The 7526-nt window shown below is 63.4% G+C and overlaps 1 long non-coding RNA gene across 1 annotated transcript; it reads right to left on the bottom strand.

The window, feature by feature from the left end:
• Positions 1 to 3145: 3145 nt before the first annotated feature.
• On the bottom strand, positions 3146 to 7156 carry LOC308532865. Its single transcript, XR_013997010.1, has 4 exons — positions 7071 to 7156; positions 6181 to 6205; positions 5694 to 5836; positions 3146 to 3779 (listed from the first exon to the last, which is right to left on the bottom strand). It is a non-coding gene; the product is annotated as an uncharacterized lncRNA (long non-coding RNA).
• Positions 7157 to 7526: the final 370 nt, after the last annotated feature.

The raw sequence follows: 7526 nt of genomic DNA, 5'->3' as shown, positions 1-7526 counted from the left end.
TCTGACAGGACAAACCAGCCCCTCGCCCTGCGCCTCCGGGGAAGGCAGAGCCTGCCAGCGCCTACGAGGCTTAAAACTGGGGCCAGCCCGCCGCCGGCTGAGGCCGCCCGCCCGCACCTCGGTCCCAACCCCACGGGAGGAAGACGCTGAAGGGCCTCTTCGGACTCCCCGAAACGCGGACAGCGTCCTAATGGAGAGCATGGCGACCCAGCCTCCTGCGTCCAGGCCCAAGAACCACTGTCCTGAACCGCTGTCCTTTGGGGGTCGAACGACCCTTTCACAGGGGTCGCCTAAGACCATCAGAAAACACATCTATAATTACATATTGTTTTTGTGATTAATCACTATGCTTTCATTATGTTCAATTTGCAACAATGAAAATGCATCCTGTATATCAGATATTTACATGACGATTCATCACAGTAGCAACATTACAGTGATGAAGTAGCAACGAAAATAATTTTATGGTTGGGGGTCACCACATGAGGAACCGTATTAAAGGGTCGCGGCGTGAGGAAGGTTGAGAACCACTGCATTAGGGGCTTAGTGTGTGAGTGAGAAAACATGATTGCTCGGATCGCAAAGACTGAAACCAATTTTTAAATCATTTTTTTTTACAATCGCAGACCTGTCATGACAGTCAGGTCCCCCGTGGCCGGCCGAGGCCACGCATCCCGGGCTGCGCACCCCGCGGGCCAGCCAGCAGCTGCTGACCCGGCAGCCCGCGGCGATGCCAGGCCCAGCCAGGGGCCCAGGAGGGAGGCAGGGAACGGAGCACGCAGGCAGCGTCCAGGGCGTCCCTGCCCTGGGGTCCTGGGCAGATCAGTCTTGTTTGTCTGTTTTGTTTCTGTAGAGACACCCGTGGCCTTTGGATCCACCCTCACGTCCACGTCTGTGCTCCTTGGCTCTAACAAGTGCCCTCGGGTGTCCGGAGGGGCTGCCCAATGTCGGGGGGGGAGGTGCCAGCGCCCCCCCCCCGGGGTTGGAGGGCACCCTTGGCCGCAGGGCTGTCTCGAGAGCAGCCGGATGGGGGAAAGGTTGGCCCTTGGGCCCCTCCCCTGGAAGTTCTCACGTTTTCTCCCATAACTGCTGTCCTCTGCCTCCCCATCCTGCAAACGCTGCCCCAGGCGGCGGGGCCTCCTCTCTCTGCCCTGACCTGGCCATGGGCCTGGCTGCTTCTCCAGCACAGAGCCCTGCAGCTCCTGGACGGACAAGGAGCGCTTTCGAAGGGGCTTCCAGGTGCCGGATGCGGCTGAGCGTGCGGCCCGGGCGGCACTGAGGAGCAGTTCCGAGGTGCAGTCCTGGACGAGCAGGGGGGCTCCCCCACTCGGCTCTCCAGGTGCCGGAAGCGGCCCCAGACAGCGGCCATCTCAGAAATCCTGGTGGAGACGCACCCTCCACACTGCGCCACACTCTCGCCGCCCCCGCGGGGGGGTGGGGGGCACACGTTGGCCTTCTAGAGTCCCTGTGCCTTCCAGGCGGGCGTGCCCTGGGCCTTTGGGGGTGCATGCCTGTGGGCGCAGCTCTGGAGCGGGAAGGACGGCTGTGGAGAGGACGTGTCAGGGCCTGAGCCCAGGTGAGACGGCGTTCAGAGGGTCGGTCAGGCCTGCGGTGAGTGGGCAACCCCGTCCTCTGTGAAGCCTGGCTCCCCCTGTCCTGTCCTGTCACCAGAGCGCCCTGCCCTTGACGGACGGATGCGGAGCTGAAGGAGACGGTGGCCTTCAGAGCGCCTGGAGGGCTGGCGGCTCAGCTACCAGATGACAACTGGAGATTCAGAGAGAGCAGCTCCGATTTGCATCCACTTTGCATCTCATTTGCATAGGACACGAGCCTGCAGAGCCCACACCTCTCAATCATCCTCCTGTGGGGGTGGGGAGGGCCTCTCCTTGGGAGAAGGGGGGGGGGGAGCCAGCCGGACGGGCCTGCCAGGGCCATGGCGGCGGGGTCAGTGTGCAGGGCAGTCCTTCCTTCCGTGGGGTCATTTTCTCTCTTAAGTCAAGAGCTCGAGGTGCGAACAAAGTGGCCCTTGTGGCCTAATCTCCGATCGGGTCACTGGGTTTTCTGCGGCGCCGGCAGCACCAAGGCCCCGGGGCTATGGAAAGGGGCGGCCACCGTCCCGGGTCCGAATGCGCCGTGGAAATGCCTCCATCCGGATCCTGTGGGCGACGCAGGCTCAGTCGGCCCTTCCTGCGCTGGGCCGGGCCGGGCTGCCCGCAGAGACTCAGTGAGCCCCCAGGACCCTCCCTGCCGTCTGAGGGGGGACTCACCCAGAGGGTCTGAAGCCTGGACCTGTTCCACGTTTCGATGTGCGTGCGGGACCCCAGGCCTGGTCTGACGGTGCCTGGCTGGGCCCCCCACCCCCACCTCTGCCGCTGAGCCCCCGAGAGTGGGAGGCAGACTGGAAGCAGGCGGAGCCGTTCCCCTCCCCTCTCTCCGCCTGGACCGTGGCCGTGATGGGCTGGGGGCCGCACGGGCTCTGAGGGCGGTAGGAATCCCTGCCCGGAGCTCCCGGGAGGTGTCAAGTGCTTGCTGGACGAGTCCCAGCTCTGCCCTTGCCGCTGGTGACCCTGAGGAACACGGAGCCTCTCAGAGTCGTGGCCTCCTGCTGCCTCCAACCACGAGACCATCTTGAAACACAGTCGCTGCCAGTCTGAGGTCCGCGGCCACTGGCCCCTGCCCTTCAGGAGGGGCATCCCCAGGGCCCACGCCGCCTTCTTCCCCTTCGCCACCCGCTCCTCGGTGTGATCGGTTCGGCATTAAGGACAACCGTCAGCCCTCGCCCTGAGGAGCGGGCAGAGGTGGGTGCTGGGGCCTGACCTCAGCCTCTGTGTGTGTGTCGGCCGCTCCCTCCCTGGGCGGCCAAGGGGGGCCCGCCTGGGGCCTCGGCCACCGCCGGGCAGGCTGTCTTCCCCGGAGAGATCGAGGGAGTCGCGGCTGCCACCAGGTCCCCTGGCTTCCAGGGCACGCACGGCTGCCCTCCCCTCCACACGCTCAGGAACAGGGAAGGGGTGAGGAGGGGAGAGGCAGCGATCCGAGAACCACTGAGCAGCGAAGGACTTTAAAACAGATTTACTTTAATTATATACTTCGGTAATTTGCTGTAGTTCCCATCCCATTATTAAATTACAACAGTAACACATCTAATGGATTTTCACAGAGAAAACATTCATTTTCTTTTATTATGTTTTGGTGCCGTGGTCCCTAATGGAGGCAACAAAACCTGCCCTTGTGCCCCGAATGGGCAGGGATGGGTGGGAGGGCCATGGAGCAAGGGGAGGGGGGGCGGTCGGGATCACCTCTGTCCATTCCTGGGGCAGGCAGCCAGGGACAGCGCGAGGTATAGAAGGATGGGCTGTGGGGAGGGGCGGGGGTGGGGTTGGGTTGGAAGGGGAGAAGTGGGGGCTGCCGTCAGGCTGGTCAGCCCCCCGTCCCTGGGTAGATGCGGTGGGTGGAATGGGGTCACGCCTTCTCTGTAGGTCTGAGCAGGCCCCGTGGGAGGGAGGAGGACTGGGTCGGTTCTCTCTATCCTCTGCGTGGCGGCTACTCGGAGGCGAGATGGGAGAATGAAGCTGGCCCTGAAGTGTTTGTTTCCTTTGTGGTGGAAGCAGATTCTCCAGAGAAATCCGAGGGCACCTGGCCTCGGGGCCGAGTTTGACATCACTGCCTCTCCCACTGGAGGTTCGGGGGGAGTGGGACTGCCCCTGTCTGTCTCTCTCAGCTCCTCTGAGCTGGAGTCCTTGGCCACCCCCTGACCCTCAGTGTCACCCCCCCTTGACTACCTAAGTATCAGACAAATACAGAGAGGGAGGGAGAGGGAGGGGAAGGGGAGGGGAAGGAGAGGGGAGGGGAAGGAGAGGGGAGGGGGAGGAGAGAGGGAGGGGGAGAAATTGGAATTAAGCCACTGGTAACAATAACAACGACAACAGCTTGTTTTGAGCACTTACCACTTGCTTGGCCTTGTAAGTACATTGTTAGTAAATTACTAGAGGCCTGGTGCATGACATTTGTGCACTCGTGGGGGGGTCCCTCAGCCCGGTCTGTGCCCTCTCGCAGTCCGGGACTCCTCTGGGTTGTCCGACTGCCAGCTTAGGCCCGCCACGGGGAGCAGGCCTAAGCTGGCAGTCGGACATCCCCCAAGGGGTCCTTAGCACTGCCATGGAAGCAGGAGAGGCTCCCACCACTGCCACTGCGCTTGCCAGCGGTGAGCCTGGCTACTGGCTGAGCAGTGCTCCCCCTATGGGAGTGCACTGGCCACCAGGGGGCAGCTCCTGCATTGAGCGTCTGCCCCCTGGTGGTCTGTGCATGTCATAGCAACCAGTTGTTCTGCCGTTTGGTCGATTTGCATATTAGGGTTTTATTATATAGGATGACAGTAATCAAAGGAGGTAGGTATGGAGGATTATTACTCCTCACCGACATACTAGGAAAAGGAGGCGTAGGTCAGTTAGTTCATAAGACAGATCAGTACTAAGTGCGGCTGGTGAAGTTGACCTGGACATGACCCAGAAGCTCATGCTGGTCACCACTGGTTCCCAAAAAGTCACCGGGACAGGCCCCGTGCCTAGAGTTTCGGAGGGCTGGGTGGTGGTGGCTGGAAAGGGATCTTTATAATGAGCCGCTCAGGCCGGTCTGCTTCAGGTGAGAAGCGCCCGGCAGCCCTGGAGACCCATGTCGCAGCCATGGTGGCGGCTGCAGGGTTCCTCCCAGGCCCCTCCCTGCTGCTGCTCCTCCTTCCTCCCCTGGCCTGGCCTGCCTGGTCCAGACGCTCGCACCTGCTGCGGCCTCACCTGCAGGTCCGCCCGCATTGCCCACAGGTGCTCCACCGCCCGGCCCACCTGCCTCCTTCCTGCAGCCGTCGCCCGCCCACCCGCCCGCCCACCGCACAGGGCCCGGCCGGTCCCGCTCTGAGCTTCCGCTACTCCAGCCGCCTCGGCTGAGGCCCCGTCAGGCTCCACTCCGCTCCCAGGAGCCCCCTGCCTCAGGGCTGCCCTCCAGGGGCTCGTCCCTGCCTCACCCCAGCCACAGGGCCGGTCCAGCTGCACCCCCAAAGCCCACCCCGTGACCCCGTGACCCTGTGACGTCACTTGCCCCAGTCTTGCCTCTGGAGCTGGCTCTCGGCCTGGCCCCAGCTCAGGCTTCTTTCCCTCCCGCACCCGGGGCTGCAGGTCCCCGAGGCCTGTGGGGGAGCAGGAGGGAGGGGACACACATGCTCACCTGCAGATGGGCCTGGGAACGACCCCCCCCCTGCAGGGACTGGCACCTGTAGCCCTGTCCCACGTGCTTGGCACACGAGAGAACCGTGCCCTCTGGCTCCCTCCAAGCCGCACAGACAGCGGGCAGGTCCGATAAGCGGACCACATACCATGGCGTCTTAGTTAACCAGGCCTCCCCGCCACACACACACACACACACACACACACACACACACACGAGCCGCTGCAATCACCGGCCCTCCGAGCCGGGTACGAGGCAAGCTGCCCCGGAGGCGCAGGGGCGCAATGGCTGGGGGGGCAGAGTGCAGTTAGTGGATGAACTCGGGGTGAACCTTAAGGAAGTACCGTGAGCTCTCAGCCTGGGGCCTGCTGCGCTATTGCATGGGCGGCTGAGAAGGGCTCTGAGCACCCCTGCCCTCCCTGGAGGTCTGGGGCGTCCGCCCACTCTCCCTGGTGGGTTACTTGGCCCCGGGCTCCCACCTGTGACGCTCCAGGGCAGCTTTGGGACGAACGCCCTCTGGCGGGGTGACGTCTCCTGGGGGCAGCGTCCTGGTCCAGGGACTGGGGGCGTGGAGGACGGAGCCTGGGAGCTGCTCCCCGGTCTCCGCGGAGGGAGGGCGGCGCTGGGGGCAGAGTGAGCCTGATTGTGAAGTTGGAACCAGTGTGTTGCTGGCTGGGGCTGGGGCTGGGGGTGGGGCTGGGGGTGGGGCTGGGGGTGGGAGGGCGGAGCTCTTCCTTCTGATGGGTTTACTGGCCGTGTGTTTCTAAACCCCCGCCCTCCCGCACCCTGCGCTTGTCCTGCAGGTTCCGTTCCCAGAGGCACGTGGAGTCTACAGGGGTTTCTAGAGGATGAAAGGGGGGATGTCACCCCAATAAATCCCATTTCAAAAAGGAAGGGGGGTTCAGGTGACCCCGAGGAAGCACTGCGATGGAGGAGTTTCCTAAATACACGTTCGTTATGTCTTACCCTTTGAAGAAAAATGCTGCTTGGCCTGAAACAAACAAAATAAAACAAACAAGAAAAAAGGAGGGAAGGAAGCAGGCGTGGGCAGGAGCGGGTCTGGGTGAGGGGACCCGTAGAGCTGCCCTGCACTGGGTGGGGGCCAGTCCTGTGCACCCCCCGCCCATAGGCCCTCCGCTGTGGCCCCTCTGGGAGGGCGCGGCCATGGGCAGGTGCCTCTGGCCGCTGAGGCTGAGGCCAGCTCTGAGCTCCCTGCCAGCTGCAGGGGCGTCTGCGTGGCAGAGCCCAGTGTCCATCTCTTGGTGGCAGTGCCGGGGGCTGGCCTCACCGACCCTCCAGGTGGCCTAGAACCCTAGCCTTGGCCTTCGTCTCGTCACCGCCCATGTCCTAGCCGCTCCGTTCAAGCTCCCTTTGTCTGCCCGGAGAACTCCTATTCACGCCGCAAGACCCAGCTCCAAAGTCCCCTCTCAGCCATCTGTGCTGTCTCCTTCTCTCAGGCTCCATGGTGCCTCCCCCTACCCCATCCTGGAACTGACGTCCAAGCTAGGGAGAGGATTCCCTGCGAGCCTGCCTCCCACCCCCACGGCCATGAGTCCCCGGTCAGGACTGTCTTGGATTTCTCCCGCGTCCTTGGCACCCAGCGCCGTGCCCGCACGAGGAAGAGGCTCAGGGGCTTCGCTGAGTGAGCGAAGGAGCGAGGGCGTGGTGAGGGGTGCTGGATGCTCCCCGGCCTGGCAGGCCCTCGGTGGGAGGCTCAGGCAGGGCCCCTGGTCCCAGGCAGCCCCAGACCCTCCCTGCTGCTCGCCCCTTTGGCGGGACAGACCCCGTCCTCAGGGCTCAGGGCACAGCCGCCCCTTGGGGCTGTAGAACAGATGTGCTCGGTCACTCCCTCTGACCTCATCCCTTGGCCTCTGGTCTCCTTGGAACCCCTCCCTGGGCTCTGGGCGGCCGGAGCTCCGTCAGGTTGATGGATGGGGCTGGGATGACAGTGAGCTCTTCCTCCTCGTTCTAAACTCTCCCCTCAGCGACGGGAGGGTCAGGAGGAGGCGGCCGGAGCTCATCCCTGTGGGTGAGGATCTGTAGCGCCCCCTCCCTGGGGCCACCACCCCGGCCCTTTAAAGGTTAAGTGTGTTTATGTGGCACCTGCTGGAGGTCACAGGCCTGACGACACCAGTGAAGGATGACTAATGGCTGGTGTCCTGTGTCTCCAGCTGGGCTGTGGCTTCAACTGCCACCCTGGCAGCTCCTGGCTCCCAAGTCCAACAGGCCTGGGGACAGGACAGGAGGCCGGGCCTGGAGCAGGGTCTGGAGGGGCGGAGTCAGCAGAATCTGTGTGTTTGCAGGGGGGCCTG

This window comes from Myotis nattereri (genome assembly GCF_964212035.1).
Source record: "Myotis nattereri genome assembly, chromosome: 16".
In the NCBI taxonomy this organism is placed as follows: domain Eukaryota; kingdom Metazoa; phylum Chordata; class Mammalia; order Chiroptera; family Vespertilionidae; genus Myotis; species Myotis nattereri.
This window is presented reverse-complemented; position numbering and strand designations above follow the sequence as displayed.